Here is an 11,935-nt window from a genome sequence, read left to right as displayed (position 1 = left end):
ACCTGTCTGGAGACATAAGTTGGTAACATTGAATAACCACAACGCTTTCATTTCACGTTAAACATGTGAGTGCAAATTTTATAGAACTTCCAGCATTGAAGCTAATTTGCTGAAGTAGACAATATTGCACTATTTTGTGTTTTCACTCTCTTTTAATATCCTGATGTGATTTGTGCACCTGTTTCTCCTTCATTTGCTGATTGAATTTGGTTTGAATTCTATGTCAGGAGCTGCACTCATTAAGGTTAGTATATCATTTGTGTTACCTTTGATCTGTTGTGATATTATTTGCGCTTGATTTTTCTTTTCACAGATAAAATAGCACAATGATAATATATTCAAACCCATGTTACCTAATACAACTTTTAATACATATAAATGTAATAAAAATATTCCCTTAAGAAATTTCTAGACATAAAACTTATCAAATAAATTGAATACAATAAAAAGTACAATCAAAAAGAATGTACAGATACAAAGGAGGCAAATAACCTATGAGACAAAACTAGACATAAACTTTTAGGCTAAGGTCCCACTGCACGCGCCAGCACGCGCACCTGGCATCCTGGCGGGGCATGCACAGCACTTCACCGCGATCTGCAGTCTGTAGGCAGCTTATTTTTGGTGTGGGGGGCGTGGCCAAAATGGGTCAGGTGGGTGCAGCCATGACGAGGGGGTGGGGCCGCGATGCCAGCTCAGCTCTCAGTTCATCCTATCCACGGTAAAACCCACAAGCTACAAGCTCTGTCCCTAAAGTTCTCCCTCTTCCCACATCTCTTTTTTTTATTTTAAGCAATGTGTGTGTATTCATCATTTACATCCTAAATAGCAGCACACGTGTGTACAATGACAATGCTGAATCTCCTCCGACCTTATATTAGAATGGAATAGATAGCAGGCTCGGTGCTCACTTGACTTCTGCTACAACACATTATGCTCAACAACATTTTTATAAATAGAGAAAGTAAATCCATTAGGAACAGGAAAGTTATTGCTAGAACATATCTGAAACCTTAATAGAATTCTGTGGATAAAATATTTCTCAGGGGGGGGTGTGTGTGTGCGCTCCCATTGGTTAGCATTACCTGGTATGTGATTGGATGATGTGGATCCAGTCTCTGATTGGCTCCCTGGCGTACCATGTGACGCGTCTCTGCTTGGAAAAACAATCCTGTTGTATCCTCTGCTGGCTGACGCGTCAAAGTACGCAGTGAGCCAGGGAGCGAGGAGGGACCAGGGACAGCCAGGAAGAAGGTAAGGAGATGGTGTGAGGCGCGCACGCAGTTGCAGAAGTCGGAAGCTGCGAAACATAGCATGCCTCTTGTAAAGGTTCTGTTAGGCCCTCTGGGCCTCTTCTAAATGTTGTCTGACTATGGGAGTAACATGAGCAATGCGTTCTTTTAAATCTTCTACAAATTGGATGATATTCTTCCCTGGAACAGTTTGTTGCTCCCACTCTTCTTTGATGCTATCCAGAATCCCTCTTGGGTGTCTCCCATACAGGAGTTCAAACGGAGAAAACCCCGTAGAGGCCTGTGGTACTTCTCAGATAGCAAACAAGAGATAAGGCAACAAGGTGTCCCAGTTCTTCCAATCACTACCTGTCACGGGAGATCAGGTCCTACAACACCTTCTTATAACTGGGATCATTTGATTGAGCAAAACAAGATGGTAAAATAAATGGTAATTTATTTCTCGCAAAAGACAGACACACAAAATTACACAATTCAAGATTAACACACTTACTGGGAATGGGGCTAACGAATAAATCCATTTCCGGAACAAAATTCCTTAAGATCACCTTTTTAGAGCACTTTCCAATGACTGGTAGTTACTCCCAAAAGTCCTGGAACTGTTTCTGGCATGCAATGCCTTCTGCGACCGCTACGTTGTAAAAAGCTGGACTTAGAAACTTTTCTGCTTTTAAACTCCTTGATGCCGGCTCGTGTCTATTCAGTTCTGAGCATCTTTGAATTTCGCCGCTGTAGATCTGGCACTTGGAATCTGCACTCCCCATTGGCTGCAGGCTCTCTTAAGCTTTCAGGCTTTCCTTCACTAACCTGAACAGTCTATCAGAGCGTGTGAATTCTCCTGCCAGCCAATCACCGATTTGCCAGTATTGTAAAGCAGGGCAGGCACCTTTTCTCAGGTAGCAAGAGGGCATGGGCTAACCTGGCCCCTCTGCCTCTTTGCATACTGACCCCACCCTCTGTTCATGCTCCAGTCTGGATTTTGGCAAATGGTCATCGGACAGCCTTGTGTTAGGCCAGGACATGGGTACTCAAGTATAACTACAGTGCCCCTCCTGTTCTAACACCTTGGCATCACTGAGCCTTTCAAGTAAGGACTCTGGAGAGACACAGAGGCACCAAGCTTGGTCGCCAGCTGGGTTTACGGAATCCATGACTTAAAAAGCCCTTAGTTCATATACAGGTTATCAATCAATCAATATATATAATATACACATTAAACTATACCCATTTAATAAAATATATGGTGTCCTGTTTTCTGTGTGCCAAAAGTTGTGAGTCACTATCCTGGTGTCAGTGATGGAGTGAGTGTATATTCCATACATTCACTAGTCTCATTTCTGGCACACATGAGAAAAATTATTTTAAAATTTTTAGACACTTTAAAACCTGCTCAGCTTTATAACCTTGCTGGAGCAGCCCCTGAATCCCTAAACTAGGTTCAGGATACCTGGGCATGTATGTGGGTACCTCTGCTATACTGGGGAGCCCGGGCTATACTAAGGACTCCGTGTATATCTGCAGATATCTTTTAACCCCTCCATACCCATTTACCTTGTCTAGAAAAGGCTGCAGCAGGGATCCTGGCGGTAAGTCGTAAGAACGTTTTCAAAGTCCGAGTTTGGCGGAGTAATGTGCTTAGCTGTATCCGAAGATATCACTCAATCTCCGGATATAACTTTTGGGGTATACCATAACTACGGAACCCCGCTACATAGACACATTCTGTAAAGACTTTCTCCGAAAAACCCACCCTGAAATTTACAGCCTAGAAATCTCCCGATCCCAGCATCCCAGTAAAGGCAAAAATCACATAATTCTTTCTAGTCGCAAAATTAGTATACAGTTGCAGTAATAAATTTTCAACATCTGGGTCCCAGAGCTTAAACTCTAAGCCCCTAACACACGGGTCAGGGTTAGCCAAGTGGGCTTGATCTTTATTATAAAGCCTGGTACACCCCCTCACCGTCACACTAGCAACCACCTTCCTCAACATAATCTTAAGAGTTTTATTAAATCTTTCTACCAGTCCGTCCATTTGCGGATGGTAAACAGAGGTTCTTAGGGACTTTATTTTTAGCTCTACGCATAATTCTCGCATAAGTTTAGACGTAAACGTGGTTCCCTGATCTGTCAAAATTTCCTTCGGTATCCCGAGTCGGGAGAATACTTGGAACAGTTCCTTAGCTATGGCTTTGGAGGAAGAATTACGTAAAGGTACCGCCTCTGGATAGCGAGTGGCATAATCTAGAATTACTTGAATGTATTGATGACCCTTGGAAGATTTCTCCAAGGGACCCACTATATCCATAGCAATCATCTCAAATGGAATCTCAATAATCGGCATAGGAATAAACGGAGCCCTCAAACTTGGTCGGGGGGCTTTCAACTGACACTCGGGGCAGGAGGCTCAGAACCTTTTTACTGCATTATATATCCCTGGCCAGTAAAATCTTTTTAGGATTCTTTTTTGTGTTTTCTCTACTCCAAGATGACCCCCCAATAAGTGAGATTGTGCTAGCTCTAGGACCTTCCTTACTAATGAACTGGGTGTAGAGGGAGAGGGGGGTTGGCCCGGTATTAAAGGGGTTGCACCCCATATAGCCACCCCCTGACTTCACCAGGGTGGCAAGGGGTTAACTGGACTGCGGTCCAGGAATGTGGCTTGCACCTTGTCATGTCAGGAAAATGTATGTTCCCCTGTTCTCATGTTTCACTATAATGTCAGTGTCTGCACCACAATGGGGATTTAGTGACAAACTGTGATTTATTTGACAGCGGAGAATTTTGTGTTAAAGTATGAAACGGTTTAAGTGGTATTTTTTTATCTCCGGTTCTGAAGGTCGCAGCAGGCTGAAACTTGGATCATATGATGTCCCAGTTCCGGCATTAAGATCTGGAAAGTTTGGACCCGCTGTACCTAACGGAACCGGATATTTTAATATGTCTGGGTTTTAACTTTAATATTGTATTCCAAGGCGGGGATAAAAACCCACGCAGATTCCTTCACACAAAGGAATGCAAAGGTCAGGGGGGCGACCCAAAGTCTAGGAACCAAGTACTGATCAAAAGACTCTGCCACTCGAACTGTTTACCTGAGGGCAGAGAAGCATCAAACTTGAGTGGTTTGTAAGTGTTATATCTACACCTACAAACAATGAAGATCCTGCCAGATACTTAATCTGGTAGACTGGTCGTCGCACCTGATTTAATTATGGGGCTATAGAAATAAGACCCTCAGAGTCCCAGTACGCATGGGCTAACTAGCTGGGGGGCATGAGTTAAACTGTGTTTCCACGTTAGGGATTGGATACAGATAATTGTTCACCAATAGTCTGTATTCAATGTTAAGAATAGGGTTACAAAGGTATATAAACTGTGTCAACCCTACAGTTCTTGTTCTTCTAATTTCACCTTGAATGTCACCGGATTGCTGGAGTATTGCTAGCTAATACTTCTCCATTCCCCAACCCTAAGTAAGTGTTACCTTCTTGCCTGTTAATTGTACTATATTGCTGTGTTCACCTTTTTAAGGAATAAATATATTTTATTATATCTAAGCCTCATTCAGTTCAACCCAGATATTTGGTGTTTGTTATATCTTGTCATAAGTTACCATGTGAAGGCACCCCTGAAACCCCTACCGATAATAGGGGAACCCTTCCAGAAAGTAGCGATGGATCTTGTAGGACCCCTTATGATTCCTAGCAGGTCAGGGAAGCGCTACATCTTCACGGTGGTGGATTTTGCCATCCGGTACCCTGAGGCGGTAGCGCTTGGCACCATAGATGCCAAGACAGTGGCAGCAGCTTTGCTGAACATTTTTTCTAGGGTAGGTTTCCCTAGTGAGATCCTAACCGATCAGGGGTCACAGTTCATGAGTGAACTGTTACATTGTCTCTGGGATGCATGCGGTGTACAGCACTGGCGTACTACCCCTTACCATCCCCAGACAAACGGATTATGTGAGAGGTTTAACGGTACCCTGAAGCAGATGCTTCGGACCTTTATAGAGGCGGAGGGGAAGGACTGGGAGATTCATTTACAGCACTTGCTGTTTGCCTACTGAAAGGTACCGCAGTTATCTACAGGCTTCTCCCCCTTTGAGCAACTATATGGCCGCAGGGTACGTGGACCTCTGGACCTGTTCCATGAGGGATGGGAAGGGGAGCTACTGCTACTGATGCTTCAGTGATCCAGTATGTAGTAGATCTCTCAGACCGGTTAGAGATGCTCATGGGGGTGGCCCAGGACCACCTCAGGGCCGCTCAGACCAAGCAAAAGCAATGGTATGACCGGAATGCCCGTAGCAGGGAATTCATCCAAGGACAGCAGGTGCTTGTTCTCAAACCCACTTTTGATTGTGGAATGGTGCTCAAAAAGTGCTGGGACCGTGTGTGATGGAAGGGAGCATAAACTGGGTATAAATGAATAAGAAAGTAGCAGTCTAAGCCTTAAGAGGGCACAAGGTACCCTGAAGGTTGGGGTGGGTTGTCCAAAGACACCTCCCCCTTCCTCATTGGGTTAGCCCCAGGTAGTGTACTCACAGTATTTTGCTTCTTCCCAGAGTCTCCCTTCCAAGGCGTGCAGCTGAAGTGGGATAAAGATTCCAAAAGCCAGGGTGTGCAGTGCCCAGCAAAGATAGAAAGAGCAGGTCTTGCAAACACAGTCCTTTATTGATAGTTCATATGGGTGTGGGACAGCAGCAAACCTTCTACGCGTTTCGTTCAAAGAACTTTATCAAGAAGTACAGCACCGGCGCACTACCCCTTACCATCCCCAGACAAACGGATTATGTGAGAGGTTTAACGGTACCCTGAAGCAGATGCTTCGGACCTTTATAGAGGAGGAGGGGAAGGACTGGGAGATTCATTTACAGCACTTGCTGTTTGCCTACCGAAAGGTACCGCAGGAATCTACAGGCTTCTCCCCCTTCGAGCTACTATATGGCCGCAGGGTACGTGGACCTCTGGACCTGTTCCATGAGGGATGGGAAGGGGAGCTACTGCTACTGATGCTTCCTTTATCCAGTATGTAGTAGATCTCTCAGACCGGTTAGAGATGCTCATGGGGGTGGCCCAGGACCACCTCAGGGCCGCTCAGACCAAGGAAAAGCAATGGTATGACCGGAATGCCCGTAGCAGGGAATTCATCCTAGGACAGCAGGTGCTTGTTCTCAAACCCACTCGGGAGAATAAGTTGATGGCTGCCTAGTCGGGACCGTACCCGGTTATCCGAAAGGTGAATGAGTACAACTACGTTGTACAGGTAGAGCCTGAGAGGCATAAGACATATCACGTCAATATGCTGAAAGAATACAGAGCACCGAGTATGGGAGCAGTAATGGCCATTTGTAGCCCACTGCTGGAGGATCCGGTGAGCAATGCTCTGCCTGATCTCCTAGGGGAGGCTAGGCAGGGAAACACTGTGGAGCAGGTAGAGATAGGGGCACAGTTGAGTGCTAGGCAGCAGGGACATGCTAGATTAGTTTAGGGCCCTCATTCACTGACATGCCAGGGACCACACATCTCACAAAATACCAAGTGCACACAGGGGATCTGCAGCCACTGCATAAGCACGCAGAGGTCCAGACCAGTATGGAAAGGGAGATAGAGGAGATGCTGACCCTAGGGGTAATTACTCCATCCCAGAGTCCTTGGGCAAGCCCGATAGTTCTAGTCCCTAAGAAGGACAAGACCACCCGGTTTTGTGTGGACTACCGCTTGCTCAACGCTGGGATGGTGTCAGATGCCTACCCCATGCCCCGCATGGATGAGTTACTGGATGAACTCACGGGGGCAAAGTATCTGACCACTATGGATTTGAGCAAAGGCTATTGGCAAATCCCCCTGACCCTGGAGGCTAGGGAGAAGTCAGCATTCATCTCTCCAAGTGGCCTCTACGAGTTTTTGGTGATGCCATTTGGGATGAAGAATGCCCCAGCTACCTTCCAACGCCTGGACAATAGGTTACTGGAAGAGATGCAGAGCTATGCCAGGGCTTACTGAGATGACATCGCTATCTTTAGTAATTCCTGGGACTCCCACTTAGGACATGTAGCTGCGGTGCTGGATAGGATCAGGGAGGCTGGGCTTACCTTGAAACCCACTAAGTGTATGGTAGGGATTGCAGAGGTCCTGTACTTAGGGCACAGGGTGGGTGGAGGGCACCTCAAACCAGAGCCAGCCAAGGTAGAAGCCATAGTTCAGTGGCCTGTTCCAAAAACCAAGAAACAGGTCATGGCATTTTTGGGCACAGCAGGGTACTATAGGAAGTTTGTCCCATAGTACAGCGCTGTGGCCAAACCCCTGACTGATTTGACTAAGAAGCAACTGCCTGTGCTTATCACCTGGACTCCTGCCTGTGAAACTGCTTTCCAGGCATTGAAAACTGCGCTTGCTGGGGCCCCCATACTGGCTGCCCCGGACTATACCAAACATTTCCTAATACTGACTGATGCCTCGGACTATGGCATTGGGGCTGTGTTGAGCCAAGTGGGGGACGACGGAAGAGAGCACCCTGTGGTGTACCTCAGCTGAAAACTACTCCCCAGAGAAATGGCCTATGCCACCATTGAGAAAGAGTGCTTGGCCATTGTGTGGGCACTCAAAAAACTCCAGCCCTATGTGTATGGAAGGGCTTTCACGGTCCTCACAGACCACAACCCCCTGAGTTGGCTGCAGAGGGCATCAGGGGAGAATGCCAAGTTGCTAAGGTGGAGCTTGGCCTTGCAAGAGTTTGAGTTTACTATTCAGCACAAAAAGGGTAGTGAAAACAGCAATGCTGATGGACTTTCACGTCAGGACTATCCCTCTGAGACTGAGTTCGTTAAGGATGCCAGCAGTGCCCACTCCCCGTTAGGGCCAGTGGGCCACAGGTCACCCATTAAGAAGGGGAGGTGTAGAGGGAGAGGGGGGTTGGCCCGGTATTAAAGGGGTTGCACCCCATATGGCCACCCCCTGACTTCACCAGGGAGGCAAGGGGTTAACTGGACTGCGGTCCAGGAATGTGGCTTACGCCTTGTCATGTCAGGAAAATGTATGTTCCCCTGTTCTCATGTTTCACTATAATGTCAGTGTCTGCACCACAATGAGGATTTAGTGACAAACTGTGATTTATTTGACAGCTGAGAATTTTGTGTTAAAGTATGAAACGGTTTAAGCGGTATTTGTGTATCTCCGGTTCTGAAGGTCGCAGCAGGTTTAAACTTGGATGATATGATGTCCCAGCTCTGGCATTAAGATCTGAAAAGTTTGGACCCGCTGCACCTAACAGAACCGGATATTTTAATATGTCTGGGTTTTAACTTTAATATTGTATTCCAAGGCGGGGATAAAAACCCACGCAGATTCCTTCACACAAAGGAATGCAAAGGTCAGGGGGGCGACCCAAAGTTTAGGAACCAAGTACTGATCAAAAAACTCTGCCACTTGAACTGTTTACCTGAGGGCGGAGAAGCATCAAACTGGAGTGGTTTGTAAGTGTTATATCTACACCTACAAACAATGAAGATCCTGCCAGATACTTCATCTGGTAGACTGGTCGTCACCCCTGATTTAATTATGGGGCTATAGAAATAAGACCCTCAGAGTCCCAGTACGCATGGGCTAACTAGCTGGGGGGCATGAGTTAAACTGTGTTTCCACGTTAGGGATTGGATACAGATAATTGTTCACCAATAGTCTGTATTCAATGTTAAGAATAGGGTTACAAAGGTATATAAACTGTGTCAACCAAACAGTTCTTGTTCTTCTGATTTCACCTTGAATGTCACCGGATTGCTGGAGAATTGTTAGCTGATAGTTCTCCATTCCCCAACCTAAGTAAGTGTTACCTTCTTGCCTGTTAATTGTACTATATTGCTGTGTTCACCTTTTTAAGGAATAAATATATTTTATTATTCTAAGCCTCGTTCAGTTCAACCCAGATATTTGGTGTTTGTTATATCTTGTCATAAGTTACCGTGACACTGGGTACAAGCAATTTTTCTATTTCTTGGCCCTCCTCTTGGCTCACATGGTACAACAAATCATTTTTAATACAAAAATAGGGATAGGAGTCCTTGGTTGCCCCTTTTACCGGGACCCCATTAACTTCTACCGCTTGGCTAAACCCATTTTTCAACTGGGGATCATTAGCCTGTTCTCTACTAAAATTACTTGGGGAAAGTTCTAGACTTCCAAAACTTTCCTCTTCTGGAGTTTGGTCGGTTACATTTACAGGGAACTCTGACTCCCGAGTGTCAACAAGCTCTGTCTCTGACAACTCCTCATCCGCTGTAAATATATAGCTTTAAGTCCCAAATATGACATGAACTTATTTTATTACATATATCTTAAAGTTTAAAATGCATATGTAAAGAAAAATAATCAAACATCCTAATATATAAATTCAATATATCAAAAATGTCCCTAAAATCAAAATACAAAATGATGATAATAAATAAAAAACATAGCGAAAACAAAATCAAGAACCACACTCTTAAGAATGTAGATATAAATAGATACCATAATGATGTTGTTATAAAGAGAAGAAATAGAGAGCGAAGTGCAATATAATATGGTACATGTACAGATTTGTATATACAGCTCAACTCTGTTATAGCGCAGCACTTGGGGTCAAAATAATCTGATTGAGTTATATGCGGGTTACATTACAATTTTTTTGCGCAAATTGCACCCCTCGGGGGTTCCATGGCTGCTGTAGGGGGAGAGCTGGGATAACTCTCCCAGCTATCCCAGACACGACGGAGCAGCGGCACCCCCATCCAGGACTGACCCGGCATCAACAGCAGCTGGCAGCTCTCTCCTCTCCCTACTTCTGCCTTCAGCTTCCGGCTGACAGTGAGAGAGCTGGCTCTTCCCCGGTTTAAAAAGACAAAACACATAAAGTCTGTATGTAGTTGAGGAGTCCGACATGGAGCGGGTTAATTTCAGCTACAGTTAATTAACCCGTCTCCATCTGGCTTATCAAGCAGGTTTAAAAGTGTTCTGCACAAACTGCACAGGCTTCTATAGAACAGAGGCACTGTGCTGACAGTGAGAGATCCCAGGAAACAAGATCCTATATTCAAGGATGCAGTGGACCCTGGAATCCACCAGAGGGTGTCCCCCATACACCAACCCAGACCCAGACTGATGTAAAGTTACCTCTTTGGATTTTGGGGTCAGAGGTTGGTCAGAAGCCTAGGCTCCCAGTCCCTATCTTTGAAAGGGCTAGGCCTGTTTGATTTGTTTTGCATGCTGACATGAATCTGTACTGTTTAAAGCCTCTGGCTTTTCCCATAACTAATTCTCCCTGGTTATATCGCTGCACATGTCTCCTACACATGCCAGGAAATATATGACCCATTCCAGTCAGGATTTAGAAGATGGCATAGTTATGAAACAGCTCTGGTTTGTGTGCTAAATGATCTTAGTATTCCTTGACCTCCCTGTAGGGTTTGATACGGTGGACTGTGGGACCTAAATGGAGCGCCTAAAGGATTTCTGTGGACTGGATGTCACAGTATTCAGCTAAATCAGATCCTTTCTTATTGGCACATTGCAGAGAGTATCTTCGGGGTGTACTCGTCTGCACCTGTGCCCCTGTCATGTGGAGTGCCACAGGGTTCTATCCTATCTTCTATGTTATTTGCAGTGTACATGTTGCCACATAATCAGATGGCATGGCCTGGATTATCACTACTATTCAGATGATACTCAACTCTACTTGTCTTTTGCATCAGGCACTAAGAACCCATCATCAGTCATGATTAGATGTTTATCTGAGCTTCTAGAGACTTACAGTTGGTTGAGTTTGAATCCTGATAAAACAGTTGTGCTTGTGGTGGATGCTCACCATCGGAAGACAGCAACTGTAGCTAGGTCAAGACACTGTCTTAAGCTTGGGGGCTCTAAACTGCTCAACTCTGTCCGTGTGCAGAATCTTGGTACGGTCCTTGACTGTTACTTGACCCTTAAACATCAAGTGTTAGCCATGATCAAATCTTCAATCTTCCACCTAAAGAACATAGCCAGGATTTCACACTTGATTCCCCCAGAGGATCTTACTATACATGTCTATGTTTTTGTGTCCTCACCCCTGGACTTCTGAAATGCACTCTACCTGGGTCTTCCAGAAAAGGGTTGTGCAGACCCATTTTTGCCACATGACACCTGTTTTCTATTCTGTGCGCTAGCTCCCTTTAAAATAGTGAATTATTTAAAGATTGGCTTGTTGACATTCAAAGCACTACATGACCGAGGTCCAAGTTATCTGAAAGAGCTTCTTGTTCCCTACACTCCCATTCACTCACTTCATCTGCAGATTAAGGACTCCTAACAGTTCCCAGAATATTCTTGACTTCCTTTGGGCCCCGAGCTTTTAGCCATGCTGCTCCCACTCTCTGAATCAGTCTGCCTCGTACAGTTTGAGTGGTCCCCTCACTGGAAATCTAGAAAAACAGGCTCCAGACCTACCTGTTTATCCAAGCATTTAATTAATTAACCACAACCTCTCCAGCATTTAATAGCTATAATACAGTTCATCCTGTATTCTATCTTTCCTTGTGTTTGGTATTGTTTATAAACTTAAATGTTTTCTTCTTTTTCCCTTTTTGTAACTTCGAAGTACTTTGAGTCCCATTGTGAGAAAAGCGCTATATAAATAAAGTTGGTATTATTATTATTATATTTGTTAGTTGA

The sequence above is a fragment of the Ascaphus truei genome, chromosome 1 (assembly GCF_040206685.1).
Source record: "Ascaphus truei isolate aAscTru1 chromosome 1, aAscTru1.hap1, whole genome shotgun sequence".
Classification (NCBI taxonomy): domain Eukaryota; kingdom Metazoa; phylum Chordata; class Amphibia; order Anura; family Ascaphidae; genus Ascaphus; species Ascaphus truei.
This window is presented reverse-complemented; position numbering follows the sequence as displayed.